The sequence below is a fragment of the Crocuta crocuta genome, unplaced genomic scaffold (genome assembly GCF_008692635.1).
Source record: "Crocuta crocuta isolate KB4526 unplaced genomic scaffold, BGI_CrCroc_1.0 scaffold186, whole genome shotgun sequence".
In the NCBI taxonomy this organism is placed as follows: Eukaryota; Metazoa; Chordata; class Mammalia; order Carnivora; family Hyaenidae; genus Crocuta; species Crocuta crocuta.
This window is the reverse complement of record NW_027551569.1, coordinates 4,831,102-4,856,770: the sequence shown is the minus strand read 5'-3', so window position 1 is coordinate 4,856,770 and position 25,669 is coordinate 4,831,102. Positions and strand designations below refer to the sequence as shown.

At 50.6% G+C, this 25,669-nt stretch overlaps 1 long non-coding RNA gene across 1 annotated transcript; it reads left to right on the top strand.

The window, feature by feature from the left end:
* Nucleotides 1–1,533: 1,533 nt before the first annotated feature.
* Nucleotides 1,534–23,850, top strand: LOC144220418 (uncharacterized). The gene is made up of 4 exons (XR_013331743.1): nt 1,534–1,653; nt 1,737–1,832; nt 20,341–20,479; nt 22,621–23,850. It is a non-coding gene; the product is annotated as an uncharacterized LOC144220418 (long non-coding RNA).
* The last annotated feature ends 1,819 nt before the right edge of the window (nt 23,851–25,669 follow it).

Sequence of the window (25,669 nt, the reverse complement as noted above, 5' to 3'; positions counted from 1 at the left end):
ACACACACAGTCATGTCTTCCCTACGGAAACCTCATCCCTTTGAACCTGGGCTGGCACTCATTTGGTTCATCCAGAAGGGACCCTGTCGTGTGCTTGGGGCATGCCAGGCTCCCCAGGCTCTCCCATCCACCAGTACCCGGGCTCAGCCCGGGCTCCAGGCCCTTCCGATGGAGATGAATGGCGGAGCCCAAACCCCTCCCGTGAGCTCATGAGAGTGGACGTGGCAGGACTGTGCAAACAGGGAATCTGACATGCAAATCCCCACACTGCACATTCCAGGCCACGCCTGGCTATTCCTCTTTGAATTAATTGGACTGCTTACCCTTACGGGGTCAGCCGGGTGAGGGCTACTTGCCCTCCTGGCTACCTGTTCTCTCCCAGACTAGCAGGCAATCCCTGTCCCTTGGAATGGCTGCTAGGGCTTGACAAGGGTGGGAAATACGTTCTCCATGGATTTTTATGGGCAACTCCTATCACTACCACAACCAGTGATTTCCACTGCCATTGGCCTTTCCTGCACAGGTGTACATGTGCACACACACACACGTGTGCATGCACGCACACACAAACCATAGGTGAGCACTGGAAACGCTCCACACTAGAGAGATGCTTTAACACCTGTAATAACACAACCTAGATTGGGTCTGGTTTACTTTTTGAGGATGTGTTGATGTGCCTTTGCATTCATTCACATAACAAAGTTTTATTGAGCTATTGATTGCCAGGTATTGGGACAATTGCAGTAAACAAAACAGACACAAATCCTTGCCCCTTGGGGGTTTACATGCCTGGTTGTGTGTGTGCATGTGTGATGGGGGCATGGGATAGAAAAGTAAATATACAAGTGGCATAAACATGTTTGATGATAGCATGTGCTATGGGGAAAGCCAAAGTAGACGAGGGTTTTGTGTATCCCAGGACGGGGGCCAGTTTTTAATAACGCGGTCAGGGAGTGTTGTGTTAAGAAGGTGACACTTAGGGGCGCCTGGGTGGCTCAGTCAGTTAAGTGTCCGACTTCAGCTCAGGTCATGATCTCATGGTTTGTGGGTTCAAGCCCCGTGTCAGGCTCTGCGCTGACAGCTAGCTCAGAGCCTGGAGCCTGTTTTAGATTCTGTATCTCCCTCTCTCTCTGACCTACCCGTGCTCATGCTGTCTCTCTCTCTCAGAAATAAATAAAACATAGAAAAAAAACCATTAAAAAAAAGATGATGACATTTAAGTAAAGATCTACAGAAAGAGGGGGAGTGAAGCATGTAGTTAACCGATAGAAGAGGGTCCCAGACAGAGGAAATGGCAGGTGCAAAGGCACTGAGGCAAGAATATGCCTGTTGACAGAGAGGCTGCCCTGGAGACAACAAGGGAGAAGAGTAGGACATATGTCAGAGAGAGAATGAGGAAGTGGTGTCAGGCTTTGAGGGCCATCAGGAGGACACTGGTGTTTATCCGGAGTGAGCTGGAGCCATGCAGGGTTTTGAGCAGACAAGTGACATCATCCGTCTTGCACTTGAACAGGCTCATTCTGTAGGCAGTGTGGGTGGGAGAGAAGGGGAACCAGGCTATAGGAGGGATGTAGGCAAGGGAATGATGGCTGGGACCAGGGTGATGGTGACGAAGTTGGTGAGAAGGTGTCCACGGCTGGACGTACTCCGAAGGTAGGGTGCGTGGGGGTTGAGTTAGATGAGAAATCATCCATTTTGATTTGTACACATATTTCCCTTGCATATTTTGTCACTAGGTACATAGGGAGAAAGAACAGTGTCCACACACACCAACGCGACTGACACAGAAGTGAATTACGGTGTCCTCTTCAAGACCCCAGCCAACTTCTCAGGTAAGAGCAGTGGTAACAGGACTTCCTTTACAGGCATACTGTGGCAGTGCATGCAAATCACGTAGCAAACTCTTGGACTCAATAAAGAGGATCGATATTTATTAATAAAGTATGATCAAGGGTCCACCACACCCTCTTTCCACCCAATATAGTTCATTTCAGCCGTCTTGTGAAAGTTCAAAAATTAGTGCCTGTCTTATAAGCAGGACATGGCAATGCTCTATTTAGAGAAAAGGAGTGGGGAGAGGTTCATCAGGGTAGGCTTCCCAGAGAAGGAGCTGGTCTGACTGCCTCTCTTTTCAGGTGAAGAGACTAAGGCTCAAGGACTTTAAATAACTTGGGAAAGGTCACAAATCTAGAAGCTGGCAGAGAAGGGCTTGTGTCTCTGCTTGTCTGGCTCAGAAGCCACTGTTCTTAGCCAGGGTATCACCCTGGTGACAGGCCATTCCCATTAGAGGAGAATGATGGCCATCCAGGCGAGGACCTGGGACAATATGATCCGCGTGGCCGTCATTGAGTCAGGGTGGAGCCTGGTATGGGAACCTAGTCACCACCTCGCTAACAATCATGCATTCTCGGTGTGAGCACGAGCAGTGTGCCTGGCCCTGTGAACAGGGATCTGGATGCATGATCTCACCTACCCGCCACCTTGCAGACCAGAAAACAGGCCTGGCAAGCTTGCTGATCTCGCCTCCGAGCGTCTGAACTGAGCCGAGACCCCAAGCGTTTCAGTAAGCTATGGCTGTGTAATGATCAGCTAGCAGAGTTAGTTTATTCTTTCTCATGATTTGGGGAGTCAGGAATTTAGGCAAGGGCCTGGCTGGGCGGTCGGTTCCTGAGTTACCGGGGGTAGATCACTTGCCTTCAGCTGGCTGCTGGTGGGAGGGAGGGACGGAGAAGGCTTCATTCACTCGCCTGACACCTCAGCCCTCCTCCACGTGGCCTGTTCATGTGGCCAGTATGGTGGCTTCAGGGTAGCTGGATTTCCCGCATGGCAGCGGGCTTCCGAAGGAATGAAATCGGCTGCGGCCAGGCTACGTAGGGGCTAGCTGTGGGGCTGGCACAGTGTCCCCTCTACCATGTGCTGCTGGTCAGAGCGAGTCACAGCATCAGCCCAGATTCAGGAGGAGGGGAAACAGATTTCTCCTCCGGAAGGGTGTGGCAAAGTGCACATATCAGAACAGGAGCTGTTTGGGGCCATCATGGGACACTGCCATCCCCAGCCTCCTCGCGGCCTTTCTCCCCGGCCCCTGGGCCTGACCCAGGACACTCTTACAAAGCCTGCTAGACCCTGATACAAAGCACATGCCCGTGTTTTGTCTTACCAGGCCCTCCTGCCCAATGACATCTTCCCAGTCTGTGCCTCGCTTTGCAAGAATTTATTGTATCTTGTTTTCAGGAGGGCAGGCACCAATTTTTCTTACTTCCTAGGGCCCCAACACCTAAGTTAGCTTAAACTTGTCTCTTTTTTTTATTAAAAATGATTTTTTAATGTTTATTTTTGAGAGAGAGAGTGGGGGAAGGTGGGGGGGGTGACAGAGGATCCAAAGCAGCCCCATGCTGACCACAGAGAGCTCGATGGGGAGCTTTAACTCATCACGACCTGAGCCGAAGTCTGACGCGTGACCGACTGAGCCACACAGGTGCTCCCTGCTACCTTTGCAAAAAGTAAGCTCTATGCCCAACATGGGGCTCGAACTCACAACCCTGAGATCAAGAGTCACATGGTCTGCAGATCAGCCTAAGCCTGTCTTGTTCTCAGGAACCTAGAAGAACCTAACATGTGACTCGCACGCAGGCAGTCCACCGCCTGAACAGAACTGGGGCAGATTCACCTCTGCAGCCCCGGCACAGGGCCTTTCCTAGAGGAAGAGCTTCATAAACAGCACTTTCTGGCAGCTGAGTTCACATGCTTGGGCCTGGAGCAAAGGATGAGAGAGTTGGACTTCCCCCAACCGTCATTATCTCCTGGGATGCGCTTCAGAACGCAGGGCCCCCCTCCTCACCCCGGGATCTTACCTTTTAACACATGCCCAAGTGGTTCATATGTAAGTTAAAGGTTGAGAGAACCATGGTAGCAGTTCCCAAGGTAAAGAGAACAGGACAGGTCATGAGGACAGATGCCGGCTGAGCCCACTGAGGTCGAGCCCAGGCATCAGAATCTTCTGAAAGCTCTGGGATGATTTTCACGTGCAGCCAGGGCCGAGAGTATTAGTTCTTTAAGTATGATGTGTGGGTCAGCGTACCCAACTCGCTTGGGGCACTTATTAAATATGCACTTCCCGGGTCCCACACCAGCTTTTGGTCTAAATCTCCTGGAGTGGGGCCCAGAAATCCACATTTTCAACCATCTCTCTAGGTGATGTGAATGTGCACTGAAGTTGGAGACCATTGGTTTAGGGCCATGAATGAGGGATGACAGCGGCAATGAGGTTTTCAAACGTTACAAATAATACTGTGCAAAAGTTAGAAAATATAGACAAGTAAAAAGGGGAAACAAAAAATATCTCTACTCCTACTGCCTAGAGACAACTGGAGGCCCCTCTTGGCACCCACTGTAGTGACAGGAACGAGCCCCCCTCCCCCAGAGAGGCTGCCCTGATTGCAGCCGCGGGCTGTGATTTGGGTTCTGTTCTGCTGGCGGGGTGGAGCCTGTCATCTGGCCCGGACAGAATTATTGCCTCAAATTACATGGTTGATTATCAATTACTTGTGTCCGTGTGAGAGCATGTGTGCGAGTGTGCATAAGTGTCTTTGCAAGTCATTAAGGGTCGTAATTCTGGATTATCGTTGATTAACGAGAGGGAGGCCTGGTACCTCCAGCAGCCGGGATGGCGGCCCCACAATTATGTCCCAGCTGATCAGTAATTGGCGCATCGCAAGATGATTTCTCTCTCTCCGCTGCCTCCTCCCGGCCTCTCCTGCCGGCTCTGCAATTAGCGCCATTGCTCATTCCCTTCCAGCCCGGGCTGAGTTCCCCGGTCTGGCAGGCGGCTGCGGTGGGGCTGGCTGATGGCGGAGGGGGCGGCAGAGGGGGCGGTGGCAGAGTCGAGGCGATGGGGTGTGGAGACGGCCTGGGCTGTCGCTTGCTGGGCTCAACCCTCCTCCCCAGGGAGCCGGGAGCCCATCTCCAACTCCTTGCCCTGCCCCCACAGCCTGGCTGGGGAAACTGAGACCCAGAGAAGGAGAGGGGCAGCTTAGAAAACAAACAAACAAAAATCCAAAACCAATGACTCAGAATGGTGTGGCAGTTGGACCCCAAGGCCACAGAGCTGGGGCAAAAGCCAATATATCCTCCTACTGTCACTCCCATCCCTGGGAGGCTGTCTCAGATTTTGTCCTCCAGAAACTGCCGATAGAGCCTCCAGCTCCCAGACCGCAGGAAGGTCGCAGAGGAACGTGCGGTGTTAATTCAAGGCAGAATCATCACCTGCCTAGATTATGGCAATGGCCTCCTAATCATTCTCCCATTTCCACGCTGGGCCCCCAACATCCATCACGCTGGAACGGAGGGACTTTTATAGCGCCCTGTTGCACACTGTGCAAGATACACTCCCCCTCTACAACCTCTCCGATGCCCTCAGGATAAAGGCTGGGTCCCCAGTCTCCACCCCACCCGCCTCCGGTGCCCGGCGCAGCCCCCTCTGTGCTCCAGCCCTTCCCATCCTTTGCCCGGGCCAGGACCCTCTGCCTGGGAGTCCTTCCCCTCCCCCACCTCCTTTCACCTGGGGCACACACCTGCGCTGGGGGCTGCTCACACTGGGGCTCTGTTCCCGAGAAAGGGGTTCTGCCCTCACGGGGGTACCAGCAGTTAGAGAAGCAGAAACTTTAAGGACGGCTTTACAGGGGTTTGAGGGGATGGGGAAGGCGGGGCTGTTCCAGAAACCTGCCGCATAAAAGACCCTGCAGAGCCACCAGGCAGTTTGTTTCCGAGCCTTGCAGCTGTCTTGGCCATTTTCATTTTTATCTACTTAGGGTGGTCAGCAGGTCATGGCAAGCGGGAGACGTGATGCTAATGACTTCGGCTCCACGTGGCGACCATTCAGGAAAAAGCTGCAATGTTCTCTCTGCCACATTAATCAGAGAAACACATCAAGAGCTGTTGCATGGAAACAGCTTTCCTCTTAGTACCTGCCCTGCATGCTAATCACCACCCCTCCTGGCGGTGAGTCAGCTCCATGCCAGGCGGGTGGGGAGGGAAGGCCAGAAATGCCAGCTCCTTGTGGTGGGGGACAGCCAGAGGGGTGGGAGCCAGGCCCCACCCCCCAAATACACACTGCATGTGACCCCCGTTGAGGCCCAGGGCAGGTGGGGAACGGCAAATCCTGGGAGAGTCCAACCAAATGGAAACCCTGGGCTACTTCCTTAGGTCTCGTTCTTACCCAAGTCTACTTTTTTTTTTAAATAGGGGAGAAGAGTTTTATTTCTTTATTTTTATTTTATTTTGAGAGACAGAGACAGAGAGCGAGTGAGTGAGGGCCAGAGAGAGAGACACACACAGAATCTGAAGCAGGCTCCAGGCTCTGAGCTGTCAGCACAGAGCTGGACACGGGGCTCGAACCCATAGACTGTGAGATCATGACCTGAGCCAAAGTCGGATACTAACCGATGGAGCCACCCAGGCTCCCTACCCAAGTCTACTAGAGAGAACTCTCCAGAAGCTGATCCTTGGACAGAGTCCAGGGTTAAAGCAAGAGGAGCCTCATTGCTAGGCACTGTGACAACAATAAGACATAATGTTGGTAGTGCTTACCATAGGGTAGGCATATGTGTAAGCACTCTCCATGTATTAATCATTTAATCCTCATGAAGCCCTATGAAGTGAGTGCTATTACTATTCCCATTGTGCGAATGAGTAAAGCCACACACAGAGAGGTTAAGTAACCAATTCAAGGTCACACAGCTAGTAATGATCGAGTTTGAACCCCAGAAGCCATGCCACAAAGCACTCTCATTCCACTGCCTCTCATCACTGCGCTAGAACCAGAGTCACCTGAGCCCATAGTGACCGTGGAAAGCCTCTGGGTGCCTTTTCCTTGTATTCATTCATTCATTCATTCATTCATCCACTCATCCACTCATACAGCTACTCTTTGCAGAGCACCTGCTATGTACAAGACACTGTGCTGGGCACAAGGGAGACAATGAGAAAACAGACATGGGCTTCCGAGGGAGAAGGACGTCAACCTAATATTTCTACAAGTACATAGTAATTGCAAACTGTGGTAAGAGTCACGAGAAGTACCAGGAACCATAGAAGCATATAACAGGAGGCCCGTTCACACATGACCCTCAGATCCCCCTTCCATCATTCTGTCCACAAATACATATCAATCGTTTGCTCAGGCACAGCGCGTCAGGACTCAGTGCTGAGCACGATGGATAGTCTCATCCTGAGGGGCAGCCTGGTGGGGGAGACAGATAAATACAAATGTTCCGGAAAAGGAATTAGGGCCAACTGTGAGGGTTCTGAGTGTTATTATTATTATTACCTTTTTTTTTTTTTTTTTACTAAGAAACACGTCATGTCTTTAAGGGCCTCTTGCAGGGAGAAAGAAACCTGGAGAAAAGGCAGTCTGCTAGAGATGTTCATGTCAGCTTTGCCCACAGTTGCTATCAGGGGTCCTTTGCGGACCTGGTGGTGGTTGAGCTACTCAGTGCACCAGGCCCTTTGCATCTCCTGAGGACAAGCTGGCTATTATCCACGGCCTCCCCCCTTCCCCAGCTGCCCGCCCCCTCCCAGTGGGGCTTTTCCGCAAGGTGCCCGGAATTCCTGCATCAGCCTGTAGAAAGGACCCCTCCTCTCTTCCCTCCCCGTGTGGAGTCTTGCAAACCTGACAATGAGTTATGTATGGGAGGCCACAGGCCTGGGAGAGACAGAGGGAGCAAGAAACAAGAGCGTTTTAAAATATGTCTCTGTTATTTCCCTTCTTGGCCTCCGTCATCTCCCCCACCTGGCATATGAACTTGTTCTTCCCTTGTACGGCTCTGAGAAAAGCACCATATGGCTGTTCGTCAGGCCCACGGGCTAGTTTCCGTCCAGCCCACTCTGATTTCCTCCCAGGCTTGGGTCTGCAGAATGACCCAGACTCCACGGTTTTGACGGGAAGGGGTGAGAGTTTGGAAGAAGGGGTCCTGCCCATGTGTCCAGGAGAGGGGTTGCCAGAGGAAAGACCAGTAAATCCAGGAGGCGGGGCAAAGCCTGGCTGAACCGGCTCCCATGGAGCGGGGTGTGAGCTAGGTGAGTGAAGCCAGCGCAAGCCAGGAGAAAGCCAGGAGGATCCCTGGAGGTGGCGTCCTTGGAGAGCTTGTTAGGGTGACTCCAGGAGCTCTCCAGAGACCCTGGAGGCTGGTCTCCCCCTTGGGCTCCTTGCCCAGCCTCAGCCCTTACCCCTGGCTCCCTCCTTCACTATTTTCTCTGCTCTCCAGGAGTGAGCGCCAGGCACACCCTCCCTGAAGCCTGCGGAGCTGTGAGGCTGGTGTGGTAGGACCAGAGGGACCCAGGCGCAGAGCTCAGCCCCGTGTTTGCCGCGTGGCCAAGTAACACCACCCCCATGTCTGTGAGCCTCGTCTATGGGTGGCCTGGTGAAGAGGTGTGAATGAGCTAAGTGCCGAGAACCTAGGGAGGCTCCTGGCACAGCAGAGGCGTGTGATCCATGTGTCCTGCCCTCTTTCCCCCTTCTTCCTCTAAGAACGGGAAGGAGGAAGCAAAGTCCCCCCCAGGCGTTGGGCCTACAAGTAGGCCAGGAGGTCACAGAGACCAAGGCAGAGGACCTGGCTTGACACTAACCCCCCCTCGAAAAGACACTTTATTTATTAAAAAAAAAATTTTTTTTTAATGTTTTATTTATTTCTAGGAGAGAGAGAAAGACAGCGTGAGCAGGGGAGGGTCAGAGAGAGAGGGAGTCACAGACTGAAACAGGCTCCAGGCTCTGAGCCGGCAGTCAGCACAGAGCCCGACGCAGGGCTCGAACCCACGAACCGCGAGATCATGACCTAAGTGAAAGTCGGACGCTCAACCGACTAAGCCACCCAGGCGCCCTGAAAAGACACTTTATTTGACACAGCTCTCCCCTTCGAGCCCCCTCAGCCTTGAGTTCCTTCCCACACGTCTGTCCTGTTGCACGCCTACAGAGGAGGGCTTCACACCCCCTACAGGCTGGGTCTGCAGCATCTACTGGAAAACATGACCCCTCACAGTGCTGGCCTCAGGTCAGGGGTCCAGGAAAGATGTCATGCTCCTGTTGGTCACCTCCAGTGTTCCGGGGTCCAGGCAGTGCCCAGGATTTCCATGTGAGAGGAAAAGCTAGAGGCCCAAGAAGTCTGGTAACGGAGGGGGAATTTGGTGGAGGCTGTGGCGTATGAGTGATTTAGGCAAAAGCACACAGAAAAGGAGGGCACTTCTCTTTACACTGCCTTTTTTCTTTCCATAAAAAAAAATGTGAACATAGAGGTAAAGAAAAAAGTGAAAAGTTCCTTTTATTCCCATCTCTCATCAATTATCGCCGCTTTCCCCACCAGTGACCTGCATTAGCAGTTTGCTGTGTTTCATCATGGGCTCTTTACAAGCATTTACACACACACACAGGTACCTCCATTTTCTACACGTGTATGGTGCTAGAACCTTGGTTTTTCTTTGTTTTTACACAAAGACCATCCTGTTGACTATACTGCCCTGCAATTTTCTCCCCAGAACAGTATATCCTGGACATCTTCCCCTGTCAACATATATGGGGGATCCTTCTTGATTGTTTTTAGAAAGCATCTGCCTCATAGTGCACGAATGGATGTAACACAGTCGATTCTTTTCACTCCCTTTCCATTCACACCTTCACTCAGGGTCCCCGTTGGCTGCCCAACTCTGGGAAGCACAAATCCAAAGGATTTTATGGTAAATGGTGCCTCTGAACAATTCCAAGGGATGCCCTTCACATTCAGAATGTGGCAGCCCCTCCCAGCCCACATGAACAGATAAGGCGGCTCCAATTTTTTTCCATGCAAACAATTCCATAGCCAGCATCCTTGCCCACGCCTCCGGGGGCACATGTCAGTAGTTCTCGGGGCGTTGCCACCTCAAGGTGGAGCGAGGGGGCACAAGTGCAGGCGCCCTCCATGGGACAGACCCTGCCATGATGTGGGGGGTGGCTCCCAGCCTCCTGTGCCCCGCCTGGCCGCCCCAGTCCCCCAGCACATATCCATCATGTGGCCGCTGGCCTGCCAGCCGCTTCCAGGAAATCAATTGCAAAGACAGGCGATTGTCATCAGCTTGAACACTGGAGGCCATCCAGGGAGTAGATTCAATTGTAGAAGAAAATCAGACGGGGCTCAAGACGGCTTGTAATGGAGACCCCTTGGTGACCTTTCCGGAGAAGTTAAAAGAACACAGGCAGACACATTCTCACTCTTGATCATCTACCACCGGTCCAGCTGCTGGGAGCACAGCCCTCTGCCCTTGGAGAAGCTGTTTCTCATTAGCAGCCGGACGGGAAGGAGGGGGCCTGGTCCAGGGCCCAGGCTGCCCGTGTGCAGGCAAGGAAGCCAGCGGGGCACCTGCTCCCCCAGAGGGTGGACCCGGTTGACCATCAGGTCCCTAGCTGCTCAAGGTCACAGTACCCGCCCCCTTCTGCTCACTGGAGACATGGTCGGGCCGCCGGGTGGGCGATCCTCCAGTGACCACCCCCTCTCCACGTAGGTCCCGGGACAGGGTCCTCGAGCTGAATACCACCCTCTCTCCCCCACCTGCACAAACACAGGTGCAGACACTGCGACCTCTGTTTTTATTATCCAGCTTGAGAACCATGCCCTGCACCTCGGGGGGCCTCTTCGAGCACAGTGCCAGGGAGGGAGGTGCGATATGGACAAATCCACCATCTTCCTAAAGTGGAAGGGTGACCAGAGCCTTTACCTGATTTCAGAAGAGCTATGATTATAAGCCCTCACCCTCCAACCCCTCCCCCATTGCTTCCTCTCTAGATCCCAGCTACCCACACCTGGCCCTACACAAAAAACAGCATGGCCATGAACTTGGGGAAACACACATTCATCTATGGGCGGCTGCCCCCCAGCCCTCCAGGCCCACTTACTTGATAATGATCAAAACAACTCCGGCTACCATCAGATGGGTGTGTGCAGTGCAGTTCGCCAGGTGCTTTACATCTATTATCTGACTTCGTTTTCACAAACTCAGTAAGGTACGTACCGCTATGATTTACAGGTGCAGAAACGGAGGCTCAGAGAGGTTAAGTAACTTAATCCAGGTCACACAGCTCGTTGTGCCAGGGCCAGGATTGGTAGCCAGGTCCTTGTCAGCCTCCAGAGACTATGGGCTTAGCCTCTGTACAACCCTGGCTCCCACATACTGCACTTGCACCCCTCTTTCCATGTGGCTTTGCCCCCTGGTCATCCCCCGCTCCTATGCTCTACACTGCCAGGGACCCAAGAGGTCAAGATCATCAGGGTTCTGTTGGGAAGGCATGTTCTTATTCTGCAACAGCTCTAGGCCTTGCTCGACTTCAACCTTCCCCGGCTGCCCAAGGACTGGCATCCAGTCCCAAGCCCAGTGCAGGCACCCAGGTCATTTTCACTACTGAGGAGAGACAGAATAATGGGGGGCAAGTCCCAGTCACCAGTGAACACCACAGAGCCGATACCATCCATGCAAATTAAGTATGCTTATCTGCTGGCCTGCAAAGATGTCCTGGTATATTTTTCTGTTAAAAAAAAAAGACAAGAAAGCAGGTTTTATTTATTTATTTATTTATTTGAAACATTTATTTATTTATTTTGAGAGAGAGAGAGCGCGCACAGGGGAGGGGCAGAAAGAGAGAGAGGAAGAAAGAGAATCCCAAGCAGGCTCCGCGCCTGGCAGCGCAGAGGCCGGTGCAGGGCTCCATCTCACTTTGTGAGATCATGACCTGAGCCGAATTCAAGAGTCGCTCATGCCACCAACTGAGCCAGCCTGGAGCCCCAAGATGGCAGGTTTTTAAAGCAACGTACGGCAGGAAAACATTTTACTGATGAAATTAAAGTATTCTCTATGTATGGAAGCATAGAAAAGATATTTGCCAAGATGTTAACAGATGATTTGTTTTCTCTTGGCTTCTCTGTGTTTTTTTTTTTTAATGAACATATATTATTCACATGATTTTTAAAAACAATAAAAATAAACCAATCCCAGGCTGAGGGTACCTCTCCCTGTCCCTGTCCCTACCTCTAATAGCTCTAAGCACCCCTCCCCCCCCCCCCCCCCCCCCCCCCACTTCTCTTCCCTGGGCCTTCTCTTCCCTCCCATCATTTCCACATCTCAGTAGAAGTGGGGGGTGGTCCTATCCTCTCCAAGTAGACCAATGGGTGGTGTGAGGCCTGCACCCCTAGACCTCTCCACTGATCTGATCGTCTCAGTCCAAATGCGCAGTGGGGGAAGCTTCAGTCTTCCCTCTCCCCTGCTGCTCTTTCATGGAAGAGAAAACGGTCTGCTTTCTGCTACATTGTTTGCTTCAGGGAGGAGCCAACTTCCCTGAGGCCAAGGAGCTCAGGGGCAATGCCTTCTGGGCCCTGTGGAGTGGAGCCCCAGGGCAAATGGCTCCAGATGCTGAGAGAGAATTACGCAAAATGAAGAGAGAGGGGAAGGAAATCACAGAGCTTGCGATCATCAGAAAAGAAAGAGCAGTGCCTCAGGATGGGGCTAGGATGGCTCCTTCCAGAAGGCTGGGAGGAAACGAGGAAGGAGATGGAACAGAGTTTCCTGAACATCTACTACTACTCCTGCTATTATTACTACTGCTACTGTACACACATTGGACCCTCCACAGACATGATCTCACCCTCACCCCTCAGAGCAACCTTCCCTTTGTGCAAGTGAGGCACCTGGGCTGTAGCTTTTTTTTTTTTTTTTACTTTTTAAAAAATGTTTATTTCTTTTTGAGAGAGACAGAGAGCAAGCGAGGGGAGGGGCAGAGAGAGAGGCAGACACAGAATCCGAAGCAAGCTCAAGGCTCTGAGCTATCAGCACAGAGCCCGATGCGGGGCTCAAACTCATGACCTGAGCCCTGACCAAGCCGTGGGATCGCGATCTGACCTGAAGTAGGTCGCTTAGCCCACTGAGCCACCCAGGCGCCCCTGGACTATAACTTCTTGCATCTCTGGTGTTTCACTTCCAGTCAGAGTCAGCTCCTAAAAATGATTCTCGGTGGAGAAATTTGTGTTGGCCAACACCATCCCTCCCCGAGTGTAGACCCTTCCCAGGCTCCGCAAGAGCCATGAACATCCCTCTGCTCTGGACCAGTCTTCTCCTGAGGGGCTGGCTCCGTGAGCACCACCTCCTAGTTTAAGGATGAATTGCTAATTCCATTGTTCCTGCCATTAAAATAGCAGAAATCGGAAGGCAGCCTCATGGCCCTGAGAGCTGGACTGGGGCTCAAGGGAAAGGAGCAGTTGCCCTTTAGTATCACCCCGAACCCCCATTTTCAAATCACACTCCCCAAGTTGGCCCTCCTTAGAGACCCAGAAACAGGCTCCTGTACCCAGCGAGCCTCTTGCACATGCAGGACAGATGTGGGGTTGGCACAGCTGGCTGGGAGGCCGGAGACCCTGGTACCCTTCTAGCTCTGTACCTCACCACCCGAGTCACCTAGGCCAAGTCACTCCTGGCCACCACACATCCTTCTACTCACACTGTATTGTGGTGTCAAGAAGGGGTTCGAAAGGTGTTGCTGAAGATTGCTCAGCCCCTGGCAATGCCTTTTGCTGAAGATTGCTCAGCCCCTGGCAATGTCTTTCCCCTGAATGGGAGTCTGCTGTTGGGTTCCAAGCCCTGAACAGCTTGGTGTGGCTGCATGTAGTCGAAGTGTGATTGTTAGCGACATCTTGTGGACATGGTCGGTAACTGCACTCACCTGGACGGAAGCCAGAGGGTGACATCCAACTTTCCTCATTATGTGGAGGGGAGCTGATTGCAATTAATCACACTCATCACCTTACACAGGGAGCTGTCTTGGAGCTGGAAAAGAATCCCTCCAAAGAGCAGAAAACAACCTTCCAGCCACTAATTTCCATCAGCCTCCAGCTTTATATTCGTTTCATTTAAATTTGTCTCTTTTCGAATATGGCCCTGATATGAGTCTGGTGGCCATGGAGGGACAGTCCTGTCAACAATAATATTAACAGGGGCACTTGGGTGGCTCAGTCGGTTAAGTGTCCAACCTTGGCTCAGGTCATGCTCTCACGGTTCGTGGGTTTGGGCCCCGTGTCTGGCTCTATGCTGACAGCTCAGAGCCTGGACCCTGCTTTGGGTTCTGTGTCTCCCTCTCTCTCTCTGTCCATCCCCTGCTCATGCTATCTCTCACAAATAAATAAAAACTTAAAAAATTAAAAATAATCATAATATTAATAGAAGAAAAATGTCATGGGCTCTTTACTCCTGCAGTGAAATTCATGCATTATCTCATGTAATCTTCCCAACAACCCAAGGAGGTACGTGCTCTTATCCCTGTCTTTCAGGTGAGGCATCAGCAACGAGGAGCATAAGGAGAGGCCAGGTTGCAAACCTGAGCAGTCTGGCCTTAGATTCCTTCTCTTTAACCACCACTCTAGGCAACCTCACTGCCCCACATCTACCCACTATGGTAATCCCTTGAGGCTGGAGAAAGTCCCAGTTCCTCGGGTACTGGCTTTACTCCTCAGACTGAATGCTTCTTAGTCACCCTCTGGGGCAGTGGGACATTATCCCAAACTTGCCAAATGTGGGTCATAAGTCCTTGCCTTAGAGGGTGCTGTGAAGATTAGAGGAATCACTTGCTGCAGAGTAGATGCTACAGAAATGATGGCCATTATCTGCAAGGTGTGCAAGTTGACTGTGGGAGGGACCAGCCTGAAAGATTTCTGTATATGTCAAAATCTGATTAAATCATTCTAGAAAATAGCAGTAAGGAGGGCGAGGACTGGCAAGGGCCAGCCTTCTCACTCTTAGGCTTTTCAGAGGGAGGGGCTGATGTGTCCTGGTTCAAAGGACCCCCAAAGGGAGGGACTTAGCCAAGTTGGCAGAGCAGAAACAAGATACTGGGACTTTGGGCTCCCATCTTTCCACGGAGACACCATTATCCAAAGAACAGCGTTCGGGCAGGATTTGAGTCTCTGCCTGCGAGGATCTGCAGAGACCCTAGTACCGTGGACCAGCCTCCGTGCAGTCTAAGAAGCACAACTCCAAGACCCCAACTGGAGAGTCGAGATGCTAGTTCTGGATCTACCTCCCACTGCTCTGTGGCCCCTTGAACTTAGTGCTCTTCCTGTCTGTGAAAGTCTTACTGCTAAGGCTTCTCCTCTTAGGGCCTCCATGTCCCCTCCACCCCCCTGGCCCTGCAGGTGAGTGCAGTCTTTCTGGGCCGGACCTGTCTACCAGCAAAGGTATGGCCATCAAGGCAGCTGGCAGTGAACAGGGCTGCTCACCCCTATCGCCCCCACCCCTACCTAACATGGTGTCTAGCACATTGAAGGTGCTCACTGGTAAACGAATAATTGGGACACCTAACCACAGGTGGCCTGGGAGCCCATTGCTGGAAATGTCCCTGAAGAGAATGGCGCTGTGGCCTCTGACCATTGCAAGTGACGTATGAGGACTCCGCAGTGCACCTCTTCCTGTTTGAGGTTCTACCGAAGCCCCAGTAGATAGATATCAGTGTTAGTTGTCAGATTACTTCAATGCTTGGTAACTCATATAATAATAAACACTTATCACCTCACAGGTTCTGTGAGCCAGGAACTGGGGAATGGCTTAATGTTCTGGCTCCATGTTTCTTAGGCAGTGGCAGGACCTTCTTCTAAGGTCTCTCACTCTAGTGGCGGCAAGTTGGTGCTGGCTGTGGACCGGACGCCTTGGTTCCTTGCCCTGGGGACCTCTGCTCAGGTCTGCTCGAGTAGCCTCATGACATAGCAACAGGCCTCTCCTGGGATAGGTGATTCGAGAGAGCAAGGAAGAAACCACAACGTCTTTTGTAACTGTATTCGTTTCTTAAGGCTGCTGTAACAAAGTGCCACAAACAGGCTGGCTTAGCACGACAGATATCCACTTTCTCACAGTTCTGGAAGCCAGAAGCGTGAGATCAAGGTGTTGGCAGACAACACATTCCAAGAGCAGAAGTGGGGGGGGGTCTGGATCCTGGTTCTAGCTCTCCCACCAAAGGATCTAGGGGAGAATCCTTTCTTGTCTCTTCTAGTTTCTGGTAGTCCCAGGTGTTACTTGGCTTGTTGCTGCATAACTCCAAATTCGCTCTGTCTTCACATGGCCTTTTCCCCGTGTCTTATACGCTCTGTGTCTGTCTTCCTGTAAGTCATTGGGTTTAGGGCCCGTCCTAATCCGTTATGCCCTTGATTACACCTGCAAAGACTTCCCAACTAAGGTCATGTTCGCAGCTACTGGCGGTTAAGGCTTCCACGTATCATTTCAGGGTACACAGTTAAGCCCACACAATAACATAGCCTCGGGAGTCACATATCATCATGTTTGTGATAGCAAATGGCTACAAGGGCCAGCCCTGTGTTCCAGGGGGGAGGAGCCCACACAAGGTGAGAAATCAGGAGGTGAGGACCACTGGGGGCCATCTTGGAGGCTGGCTACTACAGTATCAGATAGCAGGCTGAGCGGGAGACCCACCCCATGTGCAGGATTTACAAAGGAAACAATGGAGGCCCAGCTGCACAGCACTTGGGCCCCTCAGCCTATCGAGGATATGAAGAGGGTCAGAGTGTAGAGAAGAGCAGGCTTTGGAAACAGCAACCTTCCCAAAGAGTAAAGCTATACTGTGAGTTCCACCCTCAACAAGGTGGGGGCCCTACCACTTTTACCTCAAGCCTCATAATGGGGGCTCCCAAGAAGTCATTCAGAGCTGTGGGCCCCCACAGGCCTGTGCCAACTGGATGCATTGTGCTGGGATTGGGGAAGGGGCCCTGTGAGTGCTTCCCAGGGACCAGAGGCAGGCTGTGCGGGAAGAGGTCAAGCATGGGGCCATTTTCAGCCCCATAGGGCCTCTTAAAGGGGCAAAGGGGTCTCAGTAAGGGGAGGCTGGAAGGTGGTGCTGGATTCCCCAGGGGGCTGAGATGCAGATCGGGACCCTCAAGAGGGAGCCTCAGAGATGAGAACCCCTGAAGAGCCCAGGAGAGCCCCGCCCCCTCCCCCAGGCAACAGCTTTTACCATCTGCTGGGCCCACGGGGGCCGTGGTCAGAGAAGAATTGCTCTTTTCCCCTGTGTTCACTTCTTCCCCCAACAATCCCTCCCACTTAGACCTTAGAAGCAACCAGCAAGGGAGGGGAGGCAGACAGGTGAGAAAACGGACGAAAGCCTGCCACAGCCCAGTCCCCGGAGGCCAGCAGCCCAAACACCAGACCTTAGAGCAGAAGGAGGATGTTTTTCTCTGAAGGGAGGTGAGTGTCATATCTATGACAGGATGGGTTTGTTGTTTGAAGATTTTTTTTTAAGTTACCGCAACACCCTACAGGGGTGGGGGGCTTGAACTCACGAAATGAGGTGTCATCACCCCAAGATAAACACTTTCCACCGACTGAGCCAGCTAGATGCTTGTAGTCTCTAAATGGATTGTGGAATGACCTTACCTGACCTTGAACAGAGGGGTATCCCTCCCTTGCTGAACAGTTCACATGGGCCCCGAGGGGCAAAAATGGAGCCACGCTTTGACTACACCCCCATTCAAAGGATTGGTTTCACTGAACTCACACTTTCTCAAGGGAAATTGGGTCTTCCATTCCCTGCCCTCCACCGGCAACTGCAGAGCCCTGACCCACAGGGAGGCTCCTGAAGAACATTTCGTCTCCACTTTTGTCCATAAGTGAAGAATGTTTACTATGTTTTTTTCCTTCTTATCTGTCTGGAAGTGACACCAAGGAAAAAAAAGAAAATAAAATAAAAAAGAAGGGACTCCTTGTCCCCAGCCAAACACCCACACCCTCTGGATTCTTCACCCTGTCTTGGCCTGACTTCACCCCTGGAGGGGAGGCCATGCCTGAGGTCTGCAGACTGCAGTGCTGGAGGAAAGCTTTCTGGGAGGATACAGCTCCGCCTGGAAACAAAAGCTGTTTTTCGAAAGCTTTGTGCCGGCAATGAAGTGGGGGAGGGGCCTGGGCAAAGCCAGGCTGAACATCAGGGAGGGAAAGCTCCTCTTAAAAAAATTAGCTAAATTCCCCAGGGTTGTTGGGGCTGTGATCTGATCCGTGCTTTAAGGGTCTTATTTGTTATTATTTGGGGGGAAAATTAAGTGGCCTCTGAGTCCCCCTCTCTCACTGTCCTTGCAGCAAGGGCGGGTGGCTCTGTACCTTTATAGGAGACAGGCTTGTAAAGAAGGGTGGGCCTCAGAGAGAAGGCATCAGATCAGGCAGCGGCTGGGGGCCTGCAGAGAGCCCAGGGTCCTCAGAGCATCGCTCTGCTGATCAGACACCCACCAGGAAGCTCTTAGAAAGGACCCAGCTGAGCAGAGGCGTGGGCTGGAATGCAAGTGGGGATGGATGTGAGCCTGGGAAGCAAAGGCATTCCACAATCAGGGCTTCTAGAAAAGCCCGCCTTCCCCAGCCCAGCAGATTCAGGGAGGAGAGATCCCTGGGTCTCTATATTCAGTAAAAAGCACTTCCCAGGCTAAGGATAACAGTGGTATTTCCGACCTAAACAAGCCTCATTTTTCAGTCTGTTGGAGAGAGGGCTCCTATTGCATTCTTTAAGAGATGCTAGGCCTTAAATACAATCTGTCACAGGTCACCCATTTCTCTCTCCCGGGTGCCAAGAAGCAGTCTTAACCCCCACCAGGCAATGGCTGCCCTCTTTGGATCAGTTTCCCAAAGAGCTTAATCACGAACAAGTTGCTGTCACATTGCCTGGAGCTAACGAGCCCTGAAGGGTCTCCCGGGGAGGTCTTCCCTGGTGAGAACACAGCTCTTTCCGGGAGCTCACTTTCCCCGGTGTGTTTGGACTGGGGAGTAACTCCAGAGTGTCTGAACTCTGCATGGGAACAGTTAGCAGGGCTTCTCCATGTGAGTGCCAATGACATTTTGGGCTGGAAGATTCTTTGCTGTGGGGGCTGCCCTGCGCATTGGAGGATGTTTAGGACGTACCCTCCATCCACAAGGTGTCAGTAGCATCCCCTCCTTCCCCTTTCCCTTCACTTTGACAGTCAAAACCGCCTCTGGGCCTTGGCAAATATTCCTGGGGACAAAATCATTCCTGATAGAAGAACTTAGTGGCAGGAAGCAGTGCCCATTCAGTAACTACACAGCCCCAGAGATTCCGGGCAGAGGGAGGCTGCATACATCCCAAGAGAATTTTCACTCTATACACAAAAAGGCCAAGTCTTCATGGTCCTTGTAGCAGTGCTTTTTCAGTTGCACCAAGTGACAGGATATTCACCTCTAAATGACTTCAAAGCAGGGATGGATGTCATCTCTGGTAACTGAGAAGACCAGGAACTTAGGCATAGTACTGGCTCAGGCCTGATTTGACCCAGGGACTCAATCTTACTGGGACTTGGTTTTATCTTTATCTCTTGACTTTGCTCTTGCGAATATTCTCTTCTCACAGGGGCAAGATGGCCATGAGTGTTCCAATCCTGTATGTTCCTAGTTTGAGATTTGTGGAGGAAAAAATGCCAAGTATTTTCCTTTCTGCATTCCCAGCAGAAGTCCCATTGCACTTCATTGCTCTGATTTGGTCGTGGGCCCATCGCCAAGCAGTACACAACGGCTGGGGAATGTGATGACCTAATTAGCCAGACTGTAGTCATGTGCCCACCTCTGGATGTAGGGGTAGAGTCAACTCCATGTGCAGGACGCCCAAGATGGAAAAGTGGAGGGTTCCCAACACGAGAATCAGGGTACAACTACCAGAGGAGAGGTGAAAGGATCTGGGATGGCCAAAGGCAACAGATAGGTACTGGGCTTCATACTAAAAAGAAGCTCATTGTTGTTAAATACATCAAGATGAGAGGTAACAGCGTAAGGAGGACTTTGCTGAATGGCAGTACAAAGCTTGTGCCACCATTGTCTGAATCAACCTCCAGGTGACAGACGAAAGCTTTCTTACATGTCTCTAAGACAAAGTAGCAACTGCCATGTTCCTTCAAATGGGTTCTTGGGGCACCTGGGTGGCCCAGTCAGTTAAGCACCTGACTTTGGTTCAGGTCATGATCTCACAGCTTCAGATTCTGTGTCTCCCTTTCTCTTTGCCCCACTCCTGCTCACACTCTGTCTCTCTCTCTCAAAAATAAAGATTAAAAAGTTTTTAAAAATGGGTTCTTAAAATGGAGACTATTAGAGTTTCCTTCCCTTCTTCCATAGTAACACATTTGTAGTTGAGCCCATAGTGGCCCAGCTGGGGACAGCATTTCCTGGCTCCCTTGCAGCTAGGTGTGACCATGTGACTAAGTTTCCACTATCTGAATAGAAGGGACCATCAGACCTATGCCTTAAAATAGTGAGCCCGCCTCCTTGACACTCTTTCCTCTTTCCTTAATGCAGACCATGAACTTGCCTGAGACCCAGCTTTGACCACGCAAGCACACCCTAGGGGCTGACGAGGGAGATGCAAGCAACCTGGATCCCTGAGCTACCACGTGGAACAGAGCCTCCTCCCAGCCTGGAAGGAAGAGTACCTCAAGTGAGGAAAAGTTTCTGTCTTTTCTAAGCCGCTGAATTATTGCGTTTCATCTATTTTGTGATCTTTTTCATATTCTAATACTTCTGAAATTCATTGTGTCATTGGCTATACAGTGCTCATCTGGGACCACCTTGAGTGAGGCCCCAGGAAAATATTTTCATGGGGCTCCTGTCTATACAACAAACTAACTAAAATCAGTGCATTACAAAATGCATAAGTCCATATACAGTAGAGTGATTTATCAATGAAGATTTAGCATAAAGGGTAGAGGAGATCTGCTTATGTATTTATTGTCCAATCAGTGCACATGAAGGCCAGGCACCATCTCTTCATGTTGAGATCCAGGAACCATCTCTTCATAATTTTCTATCCACCACTATGAAAAAACAATAGCGACATATTATTATGTTGACTAAACACTGGGCACCTAATATAACCTTTTAAGAACACGTGTCATGCTCTATTTCAGCCTTTACCTGCCTTTGTCACATACTATTGATTGTTTAAAACAAATTTTTTTTTACATTTATTTATTTTTGAAAGACAGAGAGAGAGAGCATAAGTGAGGGATGGACAGAGAGAGAATGAGACACATAATCCGAAGCAGGCTCTAGGCTCTGAGCTGTCAGCAGAGAGCCCGATGTGGGGCTTGAACTCATGAACTGTGAGATCATGCCCTGAGCCGAAGTCAGACGCTTAACCTACTGAGCCACCCAGGCACCCCCATACTATTGATTGTTTAATGTTTGTTGAGGCTTCCTCTCCCTTCTAGAAATTGCATGTTGTGTAGAAGTGACGTTTTGTGTTCATTAGATAGAAATCCCATGAATTTCCGATTGACCTAACAAATAACAGTGGTAGCAGAACATTTGGTTTTGAACTTTGAACATACTTCGACCACAAAAGCCAGTTTCTATAGTTTCACCATATGAAGAAGATATAAAGGGAGCTGCTGACTTGTTTGCCAGACTTCGGGTAGGACCCATCACTGAGGAATCATGCTTTCCAAGGCAACAGCATGAGGGTCAAGTACCTCCCGCCACCAACCCTTGTGGCTCAGTCCTAGAGACTGTTGTGCCAGCCGCGCCTGCGCACACGCACCTGTGGTCAGGGAGTCCTCCCCAGGCGCACCTCTACCCCCTACCCCTGACCTCCATGGTGCTCTGGGTGCTCCAGGTGGGGGTCCTTAGTTCTGCATCATCCAGTGGGGCAGGGCCAATGAGTGGCCTGGGCGTCAGGGAGGAAGAGAATGAGAAAAGCCTGGGAGGGGAGGGTGTGACAGAGAGGTACAATATGGCTAGCTGGCAGAACGTGGGTGGGGGGGTGCTGCCCCCCGCCCCCCACTGGGCCAAGAACTTACCTTGGGGACTGCTGAGAGACCATGAGCCAAGGGGATAGAAAGGCAGCCATGAATGGGTGACCAACAGGCCATAATATGCGTGAGATAAATATACAGAAGCAGCAAAAGCGGACTGTGGGTGGCTCAATCAGTTAAGCATCCAACTTGGGATTTTGGCTCAGGTCCCAATTTTTCGGTTAGTGAGATCGAGCCCTGCCTCTGGTGCTCACAGCGCAGAGCCTGATTGAGATTCTCCCTCTGGCCCTCCTGCTCTCTCTCTCTCTCTCGCTCTCTCTCTCAAAATAAATTAATTAATTAAAAAAGAAAAGAAAAGAAAAGAAACAGCAAAAGGGACAAGGTTCTAAGTGAGAAATGGCAGCCTGTCAACAGACCCTTTATATCAAAATTAATTTAAGACCAATCTTACAAAAAAAAAAAAAAGAGCTATTCCATCTGCTACTGTAACTCCAGTCATCACCCTATACAGAGAGCTTCAAAGTTCTGCCTCTTAGATGGATCCAGCCCAACGTTTGGGAGATGGGTGAGGGATGCCTAAGCTGAGGGCAGTCTTTGCTGTGGGGGTTGGGTCTTCGGTGGAGCCAGCCATTTGTACTACCAAACCTTCCTAATGCCAAAATCGTGACCACGTAGTGACACCGGCTGGACTTTCCAAGGATGGGACATAAGACAGCATGCCTTTTGTTGTCATATTTTTGTGCCAATGGTGAGTGGGTTGCGGTGCGAGCAGAAGCCCTGCTTTTCCTGGTTTCGGCAGTGCTGTTGTTTGTCACTCCCTGCATAGGAAGGATCCTTCTGGTAAGATCACAAAAGTGCCAGCATCAAACTTGAAGAAAGAGTGTCCGTGGCTTGGAAAAAATCCCAGACGCAACAGCGAAACACCCTTTGAAGACACGCCGCATCATGAGTGCTCCAGGTGTGAAGAATGATGTTGTTGGGGGAGACAGCCATGAGTCTGAGATGAGCAGACGTTCAGAAGTTGGCCGATGGAAGAGGGGATTTGGTTGATGCTAGATGTCAGTGAGCGCATCCACATATGCCGAGTCACCACCATTCCCATTTTCTCTGGTTCTAGAACTGGCCTCGTCAGACTGAATTTGCCACTGTAACTAAGGACAAGGCAGCACACCAGGATGCGCTCTGTCAGTTCCAGGGCTTGTATTTATGCTGGAGACACAGGTGGCATGCCGTGTGAGCACAGAACCGCTCCCGAGAAAGACTCCGCCAGGCTACAAAAACCACATTGACGTGACTGAGCTGGAAGAAACTGTGATTTCTTCCAGCCCTCCCCTTAGAGAATAACAGACACACTACAGTTTGGAAAGCACTTTTATATTTATTTTATCCCATTCCATTCTTATAGCCCTGGAAAGGAGGGCAGACATCATCATCACTCCATTTTTAAAAATGAGAAATAGCAGCTCAGAGAGGTAAAGGGACTTTCCCAGGGGGCCCTAGCTTGTAAGTGACAGGGCCTGGATTCAAGTGAGATCTTTTTGCCCCACCCTGGGCTCTGTCCACTGCACAGTAAGGTCTACTTTTAGGGCAATCCCATTTCTATTTTTGTTTTCTGCATTATCTAGGTCTAAATACATTGAATTATGAGGGGGCTGGAGTGCCAACTCCTGCACAAAGATGAGGTATAACTTTTGACTCCCCTCAGATTTAACTAGTAATAACAATACTGTTGACTGGAAGGTTTACCAATATCATAAACTGTTGATTAACACATTGTTATATGTTGTATGTATTATGTACTGTATTCATATAATAAAGTAAGCTAGAGAAGAGAAAATGTTATTAAGAGAATCTTAAGGACGAGAAAATATATTAATAGTATCCTACTGTATTCATCCAAAAAATCTGTGTACAAATGGACGCGGGGGTGCCTGGCTGGCTCAGTTGGTATGGAATTCTTGATCTCGGGGTTGTATGTTCAAGCCCCACATTGGGTGTAGAGATTACTTTAAAAAATAAACTCTTAAAATAAATCAATAAATTAAACAAACAAATAAATAAATGGACTCATGCAGTCCAAACCTGTGTTGTCTAAGGGTCAGCCAAAGTTTGTTTTGTGTTCATTTTTGGGAGGAGGGGGAGGGGTGTGATGGTTGGGAGGTCTCTTAGAGTCTACAGAGAAAATTCTTGTAGAGCAAGAACCCCCAATGACAACACAATGTTGAATTTTGAACTGCAACCATTGCTAATTTCTCTTAGAATGGCATTCTCACAGATTGCCCATGAGATGGGAGCTTTTCATTTATTAAATCCCTTATGGAAATAAGAGGTGCCTTTAAGAAGGAGCTGAGAAGTCTTTATTTCATTTTCAAGTTATACAAGGAACCAATACTCCTGAGGTTTATTAATAATGGGATGGAGTTTACAGAACACCACCGACAGCCCCCACCTCAAGTATTAGCATGTTTGCATCGGATGACACACTTTTGTTATTTTTTATTGAAGTAGAAAAGTTTTGAGGTTTGTTTTTTAAGGTTTATTTATTTTGAGAGAGCACGCAAGCAGGGGAGGGGCAGAGAGAGGGGGTACAGAGAATCCAAAGTGGGCTCATGATAACAGCAGCGATCCCGATGCAGGGCTTGAACTCACAAACCGCGAGATCACGACCTGAGCTGAAGTCAGACACTCAACCAACCAAGTCACTCAGGCACCCCAGAAGTTTTTTTTTTTTTAATGTTTTATTTATTTCTGAGAGAGAAAAAGAGAGAGAGAATGAGCAGGGGAGGGGAGAGAGAGAGGGAGATACAGAATCTGAAACAGGCTCCAGGCTCTGAGCTGTCAGCACAGAGCCCGACGTGGGGCTCGAACCCATAGACTGTGAGATCATGACCTGAGCCGAAGTCGGACACTTAACCGACTGAGCCACCCAGGCGCCCCAGGTGCCCCAGAAGTTTTGAGTTTTAGTTGTTTTGTTCTGTGGGAGTTGGTTGGTTTGGGTGAAGAGCTCCCTGAGGAGAAAGAGCAAGGAAGGAACTGATGAACTGTCAGCCCCCATCTTGGCCTGAGAGACTCCTTTCTGGTCCCAGTGAGGGATGAGTTGGGTGAGAGAGGAGTAATCATGTAAGACTTTGAGCAACTGAAGATACAAACAGTTTTGCTTCGGGTAACAAAGTACAGCCAGTCATTAAGGTCATTCGTTCCCCAGTGTTCCATCCTGCCCTCCACTTTGGCAGGTTGGTGACTTGAGAGAAAGGCTGTGCCCAGCAGACAGGAGTGACCATTATACAAACACTGCTCTCACAGAGGACACGCATGCTTGATGAGGTAAGGGGATGTGAAGAGTAGACCACCAATGGGGAGCTTGCAATGGGCAAGCATCGTGGATCTGCCCTGAGCCGGATCCCTCAGGGGCATGCACAGATCACTGAGAAGTTAGTAGGAGCAGGGGACCAGAAGACAATTCTATAGGCCTTCAAGAGGGCTCAGAACTGAGGAAATTTAGGTTTGGATGTCAATATGACAGCCCACAGGCTGGTGAAGTCTGGAAGTGGGATGTTGTGAAATGCTGGACTTTATTCTTCTACCATATGTCATTCAACCTCAGAAATTCTGTCATTAGTGCAGCTGCCCCGAAACATGCTCACAGTGCAGACTCTTCCAAGTGCAGTTATTTGGGGCAGGCATCCCCGCAGCCGATTGCCCTGTCTCCCCCCACCTTCCCAGCAAGGGGCCCTAGTGGGGCAGTACCACTCAGACACTCTTCCCTTCCTTCCCAGGGTAGCAGCTGGAGAAGTCAAGCTGCAGGGTTTGGGGTAGGAGGAAAATAGGGTTTGTCCTATATTAAGACAGAGCACCAGATACGATTTACTAAAGGC